Source organism: Sitodiplosis mosellana, unplaced genomic scaffold, assembly GCF_009176505.1.
Source record: "Sitodiplosis mosellana isolate CC-2019 unplaced genomic scaffold, AAFC_SMos_1.0 Smas_scaffold_6226, whole genome shotgun sequence".
NCBI lineage: Eukaryota > Metazoa > Arthropoda > Insecta > Diptera > Cecidomyiidae > Sitodiplosis > Sitodiplosis mosellana.
In genome coordinates this window covers 20,577,680-20,598,598 of record NW_022601467.1, presented here as the reverse complement: position 1 = coordinate 20,598,598, position 20,919 = coordinate 20,577,680, and the positions used below count along the sequence as shown (strand labels likewise).

The 20,919-nt window shown below is 36.7% G+C and overlaps 3 protein-coding genes across 5 annotated transcripts in view; 1 reads left to right on the top strand and 2 right to left on the bottom strand.

Moving 5' to 3' along the window:
• The window catches only part of LOC129578778 (mediator of RNA polymerase II transcription subunit 14), a 310,854-nt gene that overhangs the window by 179,854 nt on the left and 110,081 nt on the right, over positions 1 to 20,919 (bottom strand). The gene's annotated exons all lie outside the window — the stretch shown is intronic.
• The window catches only part of LOC129578805 (uncharacterized), a 298,644-nt gene that overhangs the window by 179,854 nt on the left and 97,871 nt on the right, over positions 1 to 20,919 (bottom strand). The window lies entirely within an intron of this gene.
• LOC129578799 (octopamine receptor Oamb) overlaps positions 20,178 to 20,919 on the top strand; it is a 76,121-nt gene continuing 75,379 nt past the window's right edge. For all 3 annotated transcript variants that reach the window (XM_055467932.1, XM_055467931.1, XM_055467933.1), the window contains exon 1: positions 20,178 to 20,237. The gene's annotated coding sequence lies outside the window, so the exon portion shown is untranslated. The remainder of the gene's footprint in view (positions 20,238 to 20,919) is intronic.

Here is a 20,919-nt window from a genome sequence, read left to right as displayed (position 1 = left end):
GAGAGAGAGAGAGAGAGAGAGAGAGAGAGAGAGAGAGAGAGAGAGAGTGAGAGAGAGAGAGAGAGAGAGAGAGAGAGAGAGAGAGAGAGAGAAACACACATCAAATGAAATACCGAACATTGATCGCATTTCATTTCATTTCATCAACGCAATCGATAATCAAAATTGAGTAAATGGAAATGACACCAAATTAGATAGTCTATATCAAGCCTTCTGCTAATCGGCTACAGTTAATAAAAAATAAAAGCATATGATTGAAGGGAAAATCATCGAAAAAATAGAAGAAGAAAAAGAAGAACCATCAATTGAGTTGGATTTTGTGAGCCATTGAAATTGGTTCACGCTCGCTGTTGCGAGCTGATTGAAACCAAATGTTTCCATTCAAAATTGCTATCTCCTGGGAGTTTCTCATGTGTTGACATGTTGTGAATGTAAGTAATATCACAAATTTTATTCATCATTCAATTAATTCCGCGATCGATGATTGATACGCTGAATGCAAACAATTAGTCAGTGTACATGAGTCGACGACGACGAATAACGGTGGACGAGAGAACGAAACGCCAACTACACACATATGCTTTTAGACGCAGTCTAGCGAGAAATTGTTTAACGAATTGGCGCTCGGTCACAACGACAGCGTGCTACGATTCTGGCAAGTTTAGGGATAGGAAGAAAAACGATAATCATTCGAAAATCAAGCCAATGAATTTAATGTAAATTTTGTGTTGCTGTTACGGCAAAAAAAAATGTTTTTTTCATCATTGCATCGCAGCCAGCGTTGTATAAAAACTCAATTACACTACCACAATATTAAATCGGTAGCACAGACGATGTGTATACACACCTAATGGCTTCCACGTTTTCCACACTGAATGCTATTGTTGCCCATTTTTTGCATGTACATATTGTTCATTTTACAACTATTCCAATTGATGATGCTAGATGTTGAGTGAAATATTACGGAATATTTACGACAAAAATAAAATGGAGATGGAGAGAGAAACGTACTACCACGTAACACATTATTCAAATATTTGCTGCTTTTTATTATGTTCGAAAACTACATTGTTGTTCCACCATTCATCGTTACGATCATTCTTTTATTTTCATTCGCTCAATTTTATTATTTTCTCGTAATAAGCCGTCTTTTTCCTCACAAATTAACCATATTGATGGAAATTTTCGTCATAATTTTTCGATTAGGTGCAGTTTATGATCGTTTGAAGCCGCTTTTATCCCAGCATTTTATTGACTGATTGCATGCACATCATTGTTCCCCGCGCATGCAACTGTCCTGGTTGATTTAACGCTTGAGAGTGTATTTTGGTCTCTTCGTTGTTATTTTTTTTTAAATTCCATTTTCAATATATATGCAATCATGACAATTGAAGCGGAATCATTGAAAGTGTTTTTAAATTCGGACTTTCATCAGTTTGTGGCGGAAGTTTCCGATCCCATACAATTATCTCATTTGTGGGTTTTCTCTTACTCTTCCTCTTCATTTTATGGCGGCATAAAACGAATATATTGGGTCTGGGAATTAGTTTTTTCGATTTTTTTAAAATTTTCTATCATTTATTTGAATACCAAAATGAAATTACATTTAAATCAAAATATTGTCCACCGGAAGCGATGACCTTCTGCCACAATGTGGGCAATTCACGGATGCCTGCCTTAAAAAATTCCTCGTCTTTTGAGGCTATGAATGCATCGAGCCAAATTTTGATTTCTTCAACTGAAGAGAACCGCTCTCCGCTCAAATGGTTTTGCATCGATCGAAACAAATGGTAGTCGGAAGGAGCCAGGTCTGGACTATACGGGGCGTGAGACAAAACTTCCCATCCGCTATTTTCCAAGTAGTTTTTACCCGATTTCCCAATATATGGCCGAGCATTGTCATGTACGAAAATCAATGTCTCTTTTCTGGTCTCCCATTTCTTTCGTTTTTCTTTGATAGCTTGTTTCAAACGTATCAACTGTTGTCGGTAGAGAGGCCCATCGATGGTATGACCACTTCTCAGCAGCTCATAATACACCACTCCCTCCTCATCCCACCAAATACACAGCATTACCTTGTCGCCGTGGATATCTTGTTTTGGCTGTGATGTTGCTGGCTGGCCGGGCGTAACATAAGATGCTTTGCGCTTGGGGTTATCGTAATGAATCCATTTTCCGTCACCAGTGACAATTTGATACAGAAAACCTCTTTTTTTGTACCTAGCGAGCAGCATTTCGCAAGTCACCAAACGCCTTTCAGCTTGCGCCGGCGTCAATTCATGTGGTACCCAATTTGACAACTTGCGAATGAAACCAAGGGCCTTTAAACGATATCCAACTGTGCTTCGGTCATCATTCAATGCTCTGGCAAGCTCATCTTGAGTTTGACTTGAATCTTCATCGAGTAATGCCTCCAATTCCGCATCTTTATACTTTTTTGGCCGGCCGGAACGTTCCCGTGCTAGAATCACCACTTTTGAACCGTACAAACCACTGTTCACATGTACGTTCCGATGGAGCATGCTCATCATAGGCTTCCACCAACATTCGATGCGCTTCAGCCGCAGTTTTTTTCAAATGAAAGCAAAAAATTAATGCTTCCCGGATATGTTGCTTTTTCGGTACAAAACTTGACATATTTAAGGCGCAAAAAAAAATTGGTCATTTACACTTCGATGAAATGATAGATGGTGATTTTTGTAGTTTGACACTAGACCTCTCATGCAAAAAAGAAAAAAGTATTGCCCGTTACAACCATGCAAAGTTACGCCATTTTTTGAAAAATCGAAAAAACTAATTCCCACACCCAATAAATCTACAAAAAATATGATTTAATTGTATTCACTGCACGCGAAATTAAAGTTTGTAAAATAAAAAACTTAAATCATATTTTAAAATAAAAACGTTACACAAGCAGCAGAAGCAGCAACAGCAGCGGCATACGGTAACAACTGCGTTTGCAAACGTGAACTTGATTAAAATAGAACAATTTGTGCAATGTGCACTGCGACGAAAAATGCCATGATTTTATACCGATGCTGCTAATGCACGCAAACACAAACTTCGCTAATGACATCTTCATGTCTTAATATTTTTAAATTATATCGTTATATCATTTACGTTGTTAAATGTCATTAGCTCGGTTGTTGCGTTCGGTTGGCAACCGAACAAAACATTGCCTTTCAAACATTGTGCAATTGCATTGCAGCCTGACTGAATTTATGCTATATTCGATCTTTTCTCTTTTTTCTTCTTCTTCTTCTCATTCGTTTTAATTCATTTCGCTTGACGTGCAGTTGAATTGTGGATGGTGGAAAAAAAAGTTTAGTCGAATTTAGATGAAAAAAAAAGTGTGTGATGGGTACGATAAAGTGTGGAAAGAGAGAGAAAAAAATAGAATGATGCATGAGTACCATTGAGAAACGACCAGGGCCTGAATTCAGTGATGTGGTGTAGAGCATAGCCAGCGGACGAAATGAGAATTGCGAATTTCCACGATGTCTGGGCTATTTCTCTCGTTCCATGAATGTTCCACTTGAGAATATACCGTATTGTTGGGCAAAACATACTCACTTGATGCTATATTCTACGTACTAATTCCAATCAATTCAAAGATCACATTTCGTACGTACACGAGACCCTTATCTCTTTCACAGAGACGGAAAAGTAAAACAAAATTCGTGTTTGTTTTTTGTTGCTGTTCATGTTCTGAAATAATGTTGAAAACAACTTGTGACGTATAATACGCACAAATATACTTCTTGAAGCCATACGAAAACTCCTACAAAAAATTATGATAATCATTGGAACCTTGAACGAAATGCCGGAGTCAATTTCGAATGGACTCGAATCCCAACACACAGAGAATAAAAAATTATTTTAGAAGAACGTGGCGTAGATAAGCAAAGCACTTTATAAAGTGATAATATTTCGATTCTCTTTTAACACTCCTCGCAGAGAAATACATAGAATACTTTTTTTCGCTCTTTCTCCCGCTCAGTTTTTTTATCTCTTTACCATTCATTAACTTTTTAAAGTGTATGCGGTGAACCGATGCAAGCAATTTTAATGGCGCCGTTGAAGCATACACAATGCACACACCGAAAGAGCAAAAAAAACCGAATTGAAGGTGAGAGATTCATCTCTGCAGCAAGATATTCGATATGTGGTTTAGTGGTTTGTTTGCTACCAATGTCTTCTTAATTCTCATTATTTTCCCACTAGCGACACAAACTTTATTTTTGGGCACTTTTTCCATGCTTTTCGCTAGGCATTGGCAAGTAATATTATATTAAACGGGAGTGTGCGAGAATGAGAGAGAGGGAAAACAACGAAAGTTCCGTTGCTGCGGAAGTTTTTTTTTTGCTTGTTTTCCAGCTTATTATATGCCGTCTTTTCATTTTGTTTCTTTTTTTAGTGCACTTATGACGCTTTGGCTTAGAGTTTCAGCGCTGTTGCTGCTACAAATACTCTTGCCGCCGCCGTCGTCGTCGTCGCTGCTACTGCTTCTACTGTGTCTGCACTTATCTCATTTTGTTTCTGTCTGATTGCATGAACTCTCAACTGTCGACATAAAATATATACGAACGGCAAAAATATGGTTGTCGTTCATGTTCACGTTTGTTCGTTTGTGTGTGTGTGTGTATTACCATACTCTCTAGAAAAATGATTTACCACTTCGGTGCTTCGCTTTGTACCACATTTCTGCTTCGTGGCCTCTTGCACTCACATTAAATATGAATTTCAATTTATGCAGAACGCATCGGATATCCTTACCACTCTAATAAACTATAAAGACTGAAACAGATCTGAATGTGCCATCCACACCGAATCCATAAGGGTACACTTTCATTATTGCGACACACCCGTTTTATTCGGGCACTCGGCACTTTCTTCATTTTGCACACGCAAATTACGAAGATGACTCGATTCCATTTTATTTTGCCTCGTTGTTTGGTTTTCTACACTATTTCGGTTGCGCTACCCATGTCTTGTATGTTCCACTCATATATTATGAGTTTGTGCACATACACAAAAGTGCAGATTGAATAAATATTTAACTGTTGGAAGAAAAGACCATTTTAAATAAAATCAACACATCGTATGGTGGTAGAAGAAGCCACAGTTGAATACACATTGTAACAGCATCGAAAGTGCAACGGATGACACAAATTCAATAAAAGAAACAAAAGAGACGAAATGAGGTAATGAATTCAATCCACCATATTGTTTGTAGTAAATTTTTAATGATGACATTTTGTTTAGCCATTCGAAATGGTGTGCAATATACGTTCTGAGGGGTAATACTCGCACATGCCAATATAATGTGATGTAGTAAACTTAGTGGCCGCAATGACAAGAAAACAAGCTTGATAGAGTCCACCAATATTAAATGGTTTGTCTAGGTCGATGTGAAACGATTTTTGTTGAACATGGCATGATAAAAAGAGAAATACAGAAGGGGAGAGAGAGAGAGAGAGAGAGAGAGAGAGAGAAACTGCGAACACAAACTAAGGAGCAAAGTGCGTTCACACCATTTCGTCAAATTTATGGAAATGAATCATATTGTTTGATTGTTTTTCTGATTAAATCGCACGCATCAAACTTAGTCAGTACTCAGTATGGATGAAAATTCATTTTGTATTTATTAATTTAAATCAACAGCACACTCCTTGAGATGACGCACTGACAAAATATTAAGCATATTTTCAGTGTGTGAGCGAGATAGAGAATTTCAACTTCGCCTACACAAAACTACTTGAGTCTCGCCACTTACGAATATATTCAAAGAATGCAAGCTCATTGTATGAATGCCATTGGACTGTGTAGTCATAGTGGATTGAGTCATCAGATTGCAAGACACTCTCTGATTTTCTTCTCGGCTTGCTTAATTGCCGCTGTTGACTTTTCAATTTCATACATTGTCGTCCGTAAGAGTGTCAGAAACACAAAACATTCTTCTTCTGCTTCTTTCCCATCTTCTCTTACTCACTCAATCCAATCCAAATTGAATGTTTCTAAAAAAATGGCCGGATAAAGTACGAATGAAGTCTTAATCAGACATGATTTAAACCGCATCCTGAAGGACAATCATTATTTGAAGAATGCAAAGAAAAAAAAAATGTACAACGACTAATTGCTGATGGTTGCGGGAACAGGAGGCGAAAATGAGAAAACGAAAAATATGCCTGTCTCTCTGGAATTGCATGATGGCATAGAGTGATGAAATTCGATGATGAGTAGATGCAGTGTTATTCACCCGTAATGAAATGTCGGATGATATTCGTTAATTAAACATTGTGCTTTGATATGGAAATCAGAATTTTCTTTTTCGGGCGGCCAATTTTCTGCATGCATCTGGGTTGTTCATTTTGTATTCATGTGTTGCCGAAATTTTTTGAGATACACACACACACAATCAAAATGGTGTTGAATTATTATTGTATGCTCTGATTCGAGCAAAAGAGAAGCGACGAGAGGGGAGCGTGAGCGTAAGAGTAAGCGAGTGAGAAAGCAACAAAAAAAGCAATTATACATTTTACGCAGATTCAAAGTTTGTACTGGTTTCTCCTATCTCTATATCTATCTGTTTTGTGAATTTATTTTTTTTTTCTTTTGCTCTTGCTTTGTTGCTTTTTTTTCTCTTTGGTTGGCGGGTACGTGCTCTGTTTGCCCCGATTCGAGATGAGCGGCGAGAGAGTAAGAGAGATATCCCAAGTTTGACGATGAGTTTTCCGTTCATTAAACTAAATGAAAACGATTCAAGTACCCAAACATTTAAATAAATTTGGCTTTCATCATAAAAATGGTACTTTCAAACAACGTCTACAGCCGAACAGACATTCGACCTAGAACATTTAATATTGTGTTTGGCTGCGTGAACACGAATCAGGGAGAGTGAAAAGAAAAACACACGATTCCTTGTTGTTTTCTCAGTGCCAATAAAGAAAAATACAGAAAAAAAGAAGAATCAGAAGGATACGACGGAGAAAAATGTGGAATACACACGTACACAATCCATATAATTGTATAGATAAATGTTGTCGTTGTTGGTGGGATGCGAACCGATACGCTCCGCTCCTATCTCGTTCGATATTTCGTTTCTATCGCTATAATTGAGCATTGCGTTTATTGTTAGTAAGAGGACAAATGTATAAAAATAGAACGCTTGGCCACAATGAAAAACAATGCAATTCATATTTAGTGGAATTACGTTTCGATTGACGAGGAATCTCTCTTTTCTCTCTCTCTCTCTCTCTCTCTCTCTGGCGTTGCCTAGCACGCAGGAAAACAGTTTGAACAAAAATTTACGAAAAAGCAAACACAAAAGCCAACAGCAATGACAACAAAAACAACTACGCGCAAAGATAGGAAGCAAAAATCAGTGAAAAACCATTTGAATTAGTTTCGCTTGAAAAAATGCACAAAGAACAAACAAACGTGAACATGCCCAGTGTGCGGTAGGCGATGTAACAATTTTTTTCGGCGCTGTCGCTGTTGTTAAATTTCAAATATGTTGTGTATATTATTGTTTGCTTAACCTCCTTAACCTAAATTTAATTGATTCCAACATATGATTGGTGAGATTATTCTATTTTGAATTGTGTCACTGTTGCTGCTGCCTCCCTTTGCTCGAACGGCATATTCAATATCGCTTATCGGACAACAGTTGACCAAACGGCTCTATATAGTCACACTATATATGGCATGTTTTGTAATGCTGGAGGCCACAATATATCACACACACACACACACATGCACGCACGCACTCAACAAAGTTAATCTCTTTTTTTTTTCAATTGAACAAAAATAATGCAATGAATTCATTCCAATATGGACTGGAAGTTTGTTGGCCGAAGAACATGTATGAGCAATCATGATTTATTATTTGAGCCGATCTGTGAAAGCGTTAGTAGCTACGGATATTTTGACTTTTTTAGTAGCAAAGTTTTTGACTTGTTTGATCAACAAAGTTACGGATTTATTTGTGGGCCTCGAAAAAATCGTAATTCTTGAATTATTCTATAATATTCGTCGTAGAAACAAGGAAAAACTTTGACTACTTTACGCCCACATACCGAGTTATTTCACCATTCATCAAACGAATGCGTTCAGTTGTCTTTTGATTACCACATACGAGTTATAACAAGCGAATAAGTTCCATCATTCCATGTGTTCACACTCGTTGTGACTGGACATACCAAAGTTCGATTTTATCACACAAAAGCATCGCAAACGTGTTTGGTTGCAAACGAGCAACTTTTCAGACTATGTGTGATCAGCGAATGGTATGCTGTCCAATCAGAGATTTGCATATACTTGATTCGGTAACAATTAATTTTCCACATGGAAACGGTCAAGTGAGATGTGACCAAAGCAGGGAAAGTACACAAACTCAACTGATAACTATAGTATTTATCAATCTTTTAAAAAGGTCAATGCACGAACATTCATTTGAGAAAAAAAAATCGTCATTATCGCTCATTTGTAAAGAAATTTTGTTCCGAGAATATTCACCCTGATAATCTATCAAACAATCGCCGGTCGTTTTAATAAACTGAAAATATATGGTTCATTTTCATTGCGATCGATTCAGATTTTATTTTCCATGTGTTTTTCGTTTAATGCATTGTATTGACTTAAATGGTTTCGGCCTCGTGGCACAGATTTATAGTAGCCTGCATCCGAATCCGCGAACTGATAAATTGGGAGAACCAAGAGCAAAGCAAACACAAAATAAACTGTATCTTATACGGCATCGCAATGTGAATGGGTGAAAAATGCGTTTTTTTTTTCTCTAGCAAACGGAAAATCCAGGCAAAAACAGCAGTGCCTTTCAATTTTCGCAATTGACCAAATTCGCGGTATATTGACCACAAATTGAATGGCCAGCGTTTGCAAAATGACCGGAAAAACAAGAATGTGCCTCTTGTGAAAGACACTAGCTTGAATTCCGCGCTTCTGAAAATTTAATTGGAAGAGAGAGAAAGAGGGAGAGAGAGAAAGCGAAAAAAATGGGGCGTAAGTCGTGCGAAATCATTTAATTTAAATTTGCATTTACATTTACATTGATTTTAATCGAATTTAATAGAAATGCTAAAATATTTGCCAGGCGCTTTTTGTTTGCGATTGTGAACTAAATTGCGGTAAAAGTTGTCGAATTTTTCGTCTCTACTGATTTGCTGGTGTAATGAGATAGAGGGTGCAAATCTTGATGTGATGTTGTTTGTCACAACTGAAATTTGAATGGCTAATTTGTACAACAAAATTTATTTGCAATTTGTTTGATTTTGAGCGGCAACGTTGATTATTCCAAATTGGAACGAGCGAGAGAAAGAGAGAGAAAACGGAGCTTCAATTTCGGCGGTCATATTCACGCCCCATGTGTTCTCGCAACACAAACCATTTTTCAATACTAAATTCCCAATGTGTTGAAGCCACACAAACATCACGAAATGCATCGAATCCAACGTTATACAGTTTATAAATAAGCTATTACAAACTTTTTATTATGTGGCAATTAAACACTTGAATCCGCTCGGCAATGATCTTGCGATACGCACAAATGTTTGTATCAACTTTGGAAACGCTTGCAGCTCTCGCTCTCTCTCTCTCTCTCTCTCTCTCTCTCGGTGTTTCTGCCACTCTCACTTTCGTTCGCACTTCATTTCAGTCGATTTCGGTGTAATTGTCGTACGGCAGTGATGAACGGTGTTGCGACGATGGCGTGAAATACAGCATCAACAACTAGCATCATCACAAAAGATGACTAAGAAATTACGTGTAGGGAATATCCTCTTTCTCTCTTCCTCTATGTCCTTGCTGTGCTCTTGGGTTCGGTTCTCTCTGTTTTACCATTTCTACAATTTCAATTACGAGAAATTATGCAAATTAATTCATTAATTGCTTGTTTTCTTCTTCATCGCCCCAGTTGTAGTGCACCCAAAGCTCGACTACACAAATTGTCAATTTGTAATAATATATAGCACTGTATACGTATATATATATATGTATAAATAAATGTGTGCTAAGCGCGAAATAAATGTGTTGTGTTGGTGCTAACAAGACGTCTTTACTCTGCTATGAATGCTGATAATTCTAGTCGGCATTTAAAGTACACAATATGACAAAATAATAAATTAGTTTAATGTACTCCAATTCAGATATCTGTGTGCGAGCAGCTAATGAGTGCTGCTACTGAACCTGAACGCGCTCCGTACAACGCGTTTTCTGCCTTTTGTCATCTCTGTCCCGCTCCTCTTTATCGCAATCATGAATAAATTTGAATAAAATGTATAACATATTCGGATCGTATGGAGAGCACAGGCACAAAGTACATATTGATTATAAGCACATGAATGTAGAAAAGCCACATATGGCACTTTTGTTATCATAATCATGCTCAGTGTTTATGGTTTGACAGGCAAGTAAACAGAAACCGACACATATCAAGATATGTAAGGTCTAGGTCGTTGCCACGTGTCTCCATTTTGAATTTTACAAACGGCCAAAGAAATTTGCCAGCCACTGCCGACAATAGCGTCAAGGCAAAGTAATGCATGCATAATCACTGACCAAAATTACTGTGACTAAAACTACAAAGAACAAGACAGAAAAGAAAAAAAAACAGCACAGCCAAACACTACCAGAAAGAAAAGTCGGACAAAACCAAATACAAACAATTCACCTCTTCCAAACCGGAAGAAGTTAGGCAGACGCAAAAAATAATAATAATAATAATAATAATAATAACAAAAGCAATTAACTAAAACGCTTTCAGGTTCAGTTCAATGTTTGAGAGCCACGAAAAAGAATTTCTATAATTGAATTTGTTGCCAAAGAGTATACATTTATTTTCATATCGGAAACAAGTGTAAGCGACGAGTGGTCTAAGCTTACGTAAAATTACAATTCACTTCAGTTGTGTACTGGTGAAAGCGTTGTTTTGACATTTCCTCCTCTCACACAGCATAGAATGTCACACGTTCGCACGCATCGCACAATCAAATGCGAAAAGAGCAAGGCAGCAAGCGACAGTAAGGCAGTAGAAGCAACCGAAAGAAAGAGGAAAAATAAACGAAAAGCCCAATTTACCCAACGACAAATTTATAATACAATTATTACAACATACCCCGAAACAGATTAGCGCCAAAAAAATGTGACTGTATACGAAAAATGCGACACTCTGTGCTAGCAAAATGTTTGCACGCGGCTGTACGCTATGCTGTGCCATACTTTGACCGTGTATGTCAACGCACTCGCACGAACTTGTGAGTTCGAGATGAATGTAAGCTACGAATTTTTAGACTTGATTCGACTAAATACCCAAATAAATAGAAGAAAATGTATATTTGCGTGCCACACACTCTTCGAAAACATAATCTCTACTAAAAGTGTCGTTGAACATAAAAAATGAGATGCTTATCACATTTTATTATTTATTTTAATTAATTATTGTTATTATTTGGGAAACCCGCAAAATAAATTAACACGAAATACAGTATGCAATTCGGTTTATGAATTACACTTGGCACAAGCGTGTGCCGAGCCCATACACACTGTCGAAGGGCTACAGCTATAAATGAGTAACGAGTACACAGAAGAGTGTGCCAACCGATTCAGCATGATCTAACCGCTATTATTTATTTCAATAATGTTTGAATAAATCTGGCACTCACACAATACTCTGTTGCATGCGCTGACCTCCCATACTCTCTTTCCTTTTTCTCTTTCTCTCTGTTCGAATAGCAGTTTTATCAGCGAAACCAACTGCTTTTGTCCGCTGCCATCGAGCCTCTCTCTCTCTCTCTCTCTCTCGTCCCCTCTGTCAATCCATTCGTTGTTCGAAAAAAAGTTGAATTCAAGAAATACAAGAGAAAAAAAAACACAAACACAAAACTTTATTCTGTCGGACATTTTGGAGCGTTTTTAATTCATTTCATTCGTTTGAATTGATTTATAAAATGAGTCGCGTTTCAGTTGGCTCAGCACACAAATTTGCATTTGTTTCTAATTTATGGGCGAAATGATTTACAGGCAAAGCGACGATTTGTCAACAGTGTGCGCATTTGTGTTATCGGCTTCAACCAATGCAACCAGGTCTGCAGCACACAGATGGAAATGTGTTGCTTTGAAAAATGCCAAACGATATTCTTTGACCAAATGCGATGCTGTTGTTGAAAAATGTTCATCAAACTTCGTTTTGTATGCATTTAGAATGATAAGCGAAACGTAATGCATTACAATGCACTTTATTGGTTCTAGGAATCATCGAAGCTCCCGGGGCTTTCCCCATCAATTTCTCTCTATACAAATTTTTCTCGTCGCTACTGTTTGCCGTTTTTTCTCCATTGTACAATGTACATTATAAATAATTGGCAAACTGAAAGTGGTCAAAAGATAAAAAAAATCTGACTTTGAGTCCCGATTGTATAAATAATAAAATAGTAATAAATCACCGGTTGTCCATGATTTTAATAGTTTACACTGGAGAGCATGCAGCAAACACATTGTCGACAACCAAGCGAAACAATTTTGTTCATTTTTTTTCCGCATTGTTGTTCGGTCTTTCCGCGTCTCTTTCTCTCTGTGATAATTCGTATCAAGTGTAATGCACATCAAGTGGACATTCAATTATGAGTATTGTAGACATAATAGAGAAAAATATGCAGCCAACGACAAGCTTGTGCACCCGCACATACACAAATAATGCATTATATTTTAGCCGAAACTGATAGAGTTGATGCGCAACGATGATGTCACCGAATAGTTTGTGCAAGCGACGAAAAAACGCAGAAAAAACACCGTTGAGTGATTGAAAGAACGAGAGTGTAATGCGTACCTAAAAAAATGTTGTTGACTGCAAACATACCCAGGTGGAACGATGACATTCGTTCGAACCAATTGAAATTGCCAGCTACAAAATTATTACTATGAAAACAATCGTTTTTGCTACGACATTTGCTCTATTAATTTTCAATTGCAATAACATTGAGTTTCATTTCAGAAAATAACCATGATAAATTCATACCTTTTATGATTCAATGGAAAGAGAGAGAGAGAGAGAGAGAGAGAGAGAGAGATAGAGGAGGGGGAAAAAGAGAAAATGCTGGGAAAAAATATAAAAATTTTGCACTTAAGAAAATAGAATAGTTTCAAGCTGAAATAGCACACTATCTACTAGTCAAGTGAGAAGAGATAGTACAAGAATTGTATTGATACTTAGTTAGATTATACTGCGCTCGTAAAATTAAATAAAAGATTTTCATGACACAGAATGTCTAGTGCGGTGCGCTCGCAAGCAATCGCTGTATGCGTACATTGAACATGCAATCTTGGAGCCGCGCGTGGAGCAAATCATGAATCTTTATTTGCACAATGAATAAGTATCACTGCCAAATGATTTATTTCCGTACGAATTATTATGAGCGGGAATCTTGCTGGGCTGGGCTGGGCTGGGCTGTGATGTGCCTTTGAAAATGGTCTGTAAAACAAATGCCAAAAAGGAAGAAAAAAAAACAAACAAACGTTCCGTAATCGTTCTGGCCCTTGTCGTCGCCGTTACCAACGAACACATAAACACATTCCATAAATCGTCCACAAATATTTACGCCGTACGGATGTACGCTCCTTATAAGGTTTTATTTTTATTATTGTCTCGCCAGAGACTCTAATAAAACGAAAATGAACCGAGAATTAATTGGAAGTTCATTAAATTTTGTAAGAAAGTCACCGCACAAATTAAACAGATTTTCGGTTGACGTCGACACGAATATAAATTTTGTAACGAAAATTGATAAATGAGAGACAAAACGAGGCTTTAATATTTGTTCGTGCCAACTGCATTCGTAATTAATAACATGTATTCGTATTCATTAATAACACCGCTCTCGTATCTTGTAATTACTCCACCACTTTTCAAGCCAAACCGTCTTTGCGACGAACCAACCATTTTTATGGAGGTGGTTGTGTGTGTTCCTTTTCTATCGTTGTTAAAGCTACTGCGTACGATGTACGTACATTTTGCCGAAAAGTTATCAAATTCTGTACAACGATGTGCAACCAAATGGAAGTAGTTTGCGATATTTGAAATTGAAAAGCACTGACAAAACGAACAAAGTATTTCTTTTTTCACTATTTTTTCCCCTCTTTAGCATCTATACAGGGGAATGATTCCAATTTTTCACGAAAACACGCTGTTTGTTGAAAAGTGGAAAAAGACTCGACATAGAACAAAATTGATTCTTTGAAAGGAAACCGTGTACATCTACATCGCTTGGAGTACATACAGTTTGATTTCGCGCTCGAAATATAAATATCGATTTTTAATCAAATCACTGGTCGACTCTCTCTCTCGCTCACTCACTCTTGCTCTTTCTATTTCTGTTCGTCATTCACCTTACAGATCTTAGATAATTTTTGTAATTTGTACTCACCCCAGCCCTTTTTCACGAATCTCAGAAAAATTCGATTTTTGAAATTGTCCTTGAGTGGGTGCCATTCTCTGTCGATTTCTTTTTTTTAGGAGCAAAAACCCACATTAAACTGAGCATACCTGACACAGCAACAAACATCGACTTGATAGCACTTCAAGACATGAATGATGTGTCCCTGATTTATACGGAAATTCTCTTCTAACATCGGAATCGCCGTTCGAAATTCGGTTAGGCAAAAATGTATGCTTGAGGAAGACAAAATGAACAAAAAATGAATGGTGGCAGTTGAAATAGTATTTTAATGATGATCGCAGCATTTTGACGGCGTGCATAAAAGAAATTCAACAGTTTACATAGAGAGAGAGAGAGAGAGAGAGAGAGAGAGAGAGAGAGAGAGAGAGAGAGAGAGAGAGAGGGACATTTACCTCCAAAAATTGGCCAATTTTCGTTATCATTTTGCACGATGTCATTTGACGTCAACTTGTCATTTTTATTAATTATTGTTAATTTTTTTTTATTTAATTTCAATTAGTTCGGCAAATAAAAGCTTAAACATTTCGATTTTAAAACTAATTGACAAACACACACACACACAATGATGTTAGTTCAACCTTGATAAAATCGTGTTGGGTCGCCTACATTCCATAGAATTTTTTGTTCAAAGTTTTAGCTTGCATTATGCGGAGTTGCACAAAAAAAGAGTCACATCCACACGCGCACTAGTTTTCGTTCAATGGAAACACAATTTTTAATGCATCCGATATGTTATCGAGAAGGAACATTAAAAACACTTTTCAGTATGCTAGTTTATGGTGTATGTGTGTGCATTCGCTGGAAAATGATAATGCAATAATGTATTTGTCAAATATTTACCGATTGTTCGAAAAACGAACGGTCACAATCATATATTTCGCTATTATTACTAAGCACCATTAAACTAATGTACTTTACTACCCACTCGAGCTTCATTGACAACAGTGAAAGCGCAAAACCAACGCCGAGCAAAATAAAAATGGAAACGAACAGATTTGAATGATGATTATGAATGATAAAGCTCACAGTCACTACACGAGCGCTTAAATTATGATGCGTTCGTATGTGTGTAGTTTCATTTTTGGGATAGAGTGTGTGCATTTATATGAATTGATGGTACCGAAACGTGTGTGGCCTGTACTGGATTGGTACCCACTGACCACAAATTGTGTTTTGTGACTATTCCTCATCATATTTAATGGGGATTGTTATTTCTGTCTTTTTTTTCTACCCTTTTTTCCATGACATTTGCGAAGCACTTAGTTGCAGCGCAGAAAAAACATTCGCAAAAATGCTCGCCCATCGCATGTTCGTCCAACTCGAGTTCGGTTCGCTTCACATAACGTTTCGTTAAGTGTTTACTTTTAACCCTTTGACGACCAATGGGACACATATGTCCCATTTTGTTTTTCATCTGTAATAACTACATTTTTTAACCAATTTTGGTAAAATTGGTTTCGTTTGAAAGAGAATTAATGTAGCTATCAGAAAGTACCATAATATTGGATATTTATTGTAAACTCAATTGGATAGAACACTCTAAAGTCAAAAAATCTTAACTTTTTTTTCAACTTTCGCCAAATGCTATATAATTTTAACGGTGGAACTTTTAAAGCTGAAAATTTGGAATAATGTGGGAAATGTCCATTACTTTCCAAAAATCATCGACTTTATTTAGAAAAAACGTTTTTTCCACTTTTTATTGCGTTTGGCGCGATGGGCAGAGCGGTCAACGAGCGCTCGTTCGTTCGTTCGTATGCGAACATGTTCGTTTGTTCGTTCGTTCGTTCGTAGAATCTACGAACATGTTCGTTCGTTCGTTCGTTCGTTCGTAGGTAAAATTTCATTTTTTTTTTCAAACATAAATTTTTATGCCATACTTGTCAAAAAGAGATGAACACTGTCTTTGTCACTTTTTTTCTATCTCTCTCCGTATGCATCACTTTCTTCGTTTCACAACATTTGAAACCAGCATTATTATTGCTTATTTCTCTTCTATCTGTCGTATGCGAATATACGAAACAAATTTAACAGAAGAAAGTGATTTGTGGCGATGTTCTTTTCGTTGAGTGTTGTAATGTTTTTTTTACCTTTATGTTCAATGAAAAAATTATTGTGTATCGTCTACATCCTATAAAAATAGTATAGCATTCAATTATTTTCGAATGGATTTTGCTTTTCGCATTTGAATTGCTCCGTTAATATCGCCTTCTCTTATTTTGGGCTGTTTAGATAACATTCATTTTTTTAAATGGAAATTATAGGATCATTCCTATATTTTTTTAAGAAATAAGAAAAATTTATGTTTGAAAAAAAAAGAAATTTTACCTACGAACGAACGAACGAACAAACGAACATGTTCGTAGATTCTACGAACGAACGAACAAACGAACATGTTCGTAGATTCTACGAACGAACGAACGAACGAACATGTTCGCATACGAACGAACGAACGAGCGCTCGTTGACCGCTCTGGCGATGGGACATATGTGTCCCATTGGTCGGTAAAGGTAAATAAATACCCCGTATTTCCCTGTATTTTGGCTATTATTCGCAAATTTTCAAACACAAAAATTTACAAAAATATCATTAAATTCGTGATTAAATGGGCACAACAAAGCACAATTCAAACCATTTTCGGTTCAAAACAATTCTGAATATTTTAAAAACGAAAAAGATTTTAAACGTAGTTCTTATGGGAGACATATTTTCTTTCCATACAAAGATAGTTACCGTTACCGACCAATGGGACATATATGTTTCATATTTCTAGTTAAAAAAATTTATTTTTCATAACATTTTTAATATGGTTTTTGGGGTCGCTCAGCACGAATCTGCAATCAGAATTGCGAAATTCCCATCCGTTCAATCTTGGTCGTCAAAGGTTTAAGTAAATTATCGCAAACCAGACGTTGTGTTTAATATGTTTGGTGCAAACCCTCATGTCATGTCTTGTCATATCAAATTTCATTATTGGTGTTTATCGCAATCATAATGTTAATTACGTTATTTATGTCGCGGATACGTTTGCTCTCTTCCTCATAAACACATACTCTTGCCCTGTGCACATATTTAACTTTGATATATCCATTAAACAAATAAAAATTATCCAACTATTTTGCCTCACTTTTCCGACCGGCTTCAACGGCGAGACTAAACTATGCATCGGAAAAGTACTGAAATGTATGTCGGCAACACTTTATCCACATTGATTATAATATGGTTTGAAAAAACGCAAACCAAATCGACCACTGAGAATGAAAAGTATGGGAGAGGAAAATTACCATCATTTTCGTTGTTGATTCGGAATATTGCTCATCATTTCACATGAATTTGTGTGAATTTTCCGCTTTTCATTTACCTACCTCATGACAATGCTTTCTACACAATTATTCGATGCGTGGGCATGAGCGCGCTAGCTGTAAATTGAAGACAAGAACAAGTCATTTGAATGTTTTACGAAGTTTTTCATGAAATTGACCAAAGATTTCATGTAAAATACTTCAAAAACTGTTGCCACATAGTTTATTCTATCCCACGGAATGTTCGGTAATTTTGGTGCATATAAATTCTGTGACAGTTCACCTGAATAAATAAATAAATGGAATAAAATGAAAAGAACACATTTTTTCGGCTGTAGAACAAAAATGTTATGCAAATGCAGATCGGAGTTTATTCGTTTCTTCGTTCTCTTTCCATCGAAAATATGTAAATGTTGAGGATTTTACCTAGTTCAAAGTTGTCGTTATGTTTCTCCATATTTTGCACTTGGTGCTCACAGACAGAAAATAGATATGTACACGATGGAAAATGTGAAATGATGTTGCTCACGCTTGAAAATATGGCTGAACGAACATTTGCGGACCGAAGCTAAAAATGGTTGTTGTCATTTTTTTGTCTTTTTTTCACAGTGGCCACTTATCTAAAAGCTCGGCATTTTTCTCTCTTTCTCTCTCTCTCTCTCTCTCTCTCTCTTTCTCTCTCTCCCTAGCTTTGGTTTGGTTTGGTTTAGTCGGCTGGTATTTTGATATCGGATTCAAAAGTGGTACGCAAAAAAAAATCCGACTCCCTCAAAATGCGAATCGTAAGCACTTGCACGTTGACAACCGAATGACAAATACATTAGAGATTTGGATTGAGCTAGATCCCCTGACTAATTTTCAAAATGAAATAGCCCATTTAACTTCTTTTTTCTTCGTTGTATTTTTAATCCTCTTCAAATCAACTACAAATATCGATGTGTTTCAAGTGCTCCCAAATCGTGAATCGCAAAACGGCTAATTCGTTTATCGAAGAGTCACGCAACAGTAAAAATCATGGGAAACGGCACACGGTGTCTCCAAAACGAAGAAGAAGAAGAAGAAGGTACAAGTGATACGCACAGCACACACACACACACACACACGCACAAACCACCATCACAAACGGAAAAACAACAAAAATAAAACAAACGAATAAAAAGTGAAATGAATAATGATGATGCTTCATCATTCCTGAATAATGTATGTCTGCAAGAGATGCTACCGTCTTTGTCATTATTCAGAGCCCTCGATGTTGTCGGGCCATCGGAATCAATGAAGAGCAATATTATGAGCACTTCTTTTTTCTAACGAGCATTGTAATCGAATCAAAATTTCCTACCAAAGAATAATAGACGTGGAGAAAAAAAACGGTGACATAAACACGAGCCCCTCAGCAGCATAGCAATAGCAAAAAGAAGAGAGAGCGAGAGAATTACATCAAGAGAGCAAAATATAACGAAAGCGAAAATAGGAAGTCATAGAAAAGTGTTCACTTGATTGGTTCTTCTCCGTCAATCGGATGGGAAGAAAAGCGAAACGTATTAGGAACACAAAACAGTGGGAAAGAATCAGGGAAACAAAGTAAAAAGAGCGATACATTTCACTAAATTGAAATTCATGCCACAATGTCAACGAAAAAAAAAAGAATCTTCATTGAAAACATGACTTAATAGTTATAGTGATTTATTTTCATCACATTCAGTATTAAGAGATGAACGAAGGATAATAAATTTAAACCCTCACATTCGGCGTTTATACAGCATCATGTCAGCTCACGGTGGGATATTTTCATGTTTAACGTTCATCTCCATTAAATTGATGAACTTTAACACGTTGTTAAACTTATAAGTAAGCTGTCAAGCAGTTTATGTTCGTCGATAACATGCCGAACGGAATCATTCAAAAACGCGTCGTCTTCTTCCAGTAAATTGCAATTTTCATCTTTTTTGCACATTTATGTCACCATTTTATAGGTTTTTTCGTTCAATTTATGTTTATTCTTTCTGAAGAAAATTTCCCATTTTCAACCACTTTCGCTTAAGAATTCTTTGGGAAATTATCAACAGAGAGAATACATTGCGTTTTGGTTTATTTTAAATATTGAACGTGATAAATTATGAAATTAATTACGTGTTGTGTTGTGCTTTGATAATTCATCAGAAAAGTGTTCGGCCGTAGGTAAAAAAAACGCTCGGCTACATTGTGTGGAGTGGGAAATATACTATCAGTGATTTTAGGGGGAAAGAACGACACAAATATAATTCAAAGATAACATGGAAATATTGCCAATGCCTAACAAAACGTGCAAATGCGTGCAAATACCACAAACGAATGCTAGAAGATGTATGCGTATTTGCCATTCTTATTCGTGCTCAGCGAGTACTGCTCACTACGGACAAGGCGAAGCAACATGAAAAAACAACAACAATAACACAGACGAGCGCTATGCAAATGCTTGCAAATGGACGTGAGTACGGCAAATATGTCAAGTCGTTTTTTCCCCCTAGCGGTGATTCGTCTCAACTGTTGAGTTCATGGTGCTAAAATCTAACCAGAATATGAATGATGTTTAAACGCAACGCAACCCAACCAGCCTATGGAACGTTTTTCTTTTTCATTCTGTGTATTTTATCAGTTTTATGAGGGATGATTAATTTAAAAAAAAAAACGTAGTTCCATAGCCGTTGGTGCATTTCAATTTTGCTCTGTCGTCGTCGAACATTTTAGGTCATCAAACATCACCTGGACGATGATAAAAATTTGGAAGACGTTTTAATAAATTTTCACAATAGTTAATGCGAAAAACACTTTTGAACTTCGTACCCAGAGATAATACAGCGTCAAAGCGTCACTCAAAATGATATCAGTTATTTTGAGTGGTAAATCCATGCACAGGAGCGTCACTCCATTTTAACCTCGTCTAGAGGTTTTTCATCTGATTTTATATTGGGTTATTTTGCGTTTGTACTCCGTTGCCAGATACTTTATCATCGCATTGTTTTGGATGCCCTTCAAAAACTTTGTCCATTCGAAAGAGTTGTTTATGGCAAGTGTAAATTAACACAAAAACCTCATTTCCCATATTTCAATTGCATGTAGCAGATTGAATAACATTTGCAGAGAAATTGCAAATATGCTGCAATATATTC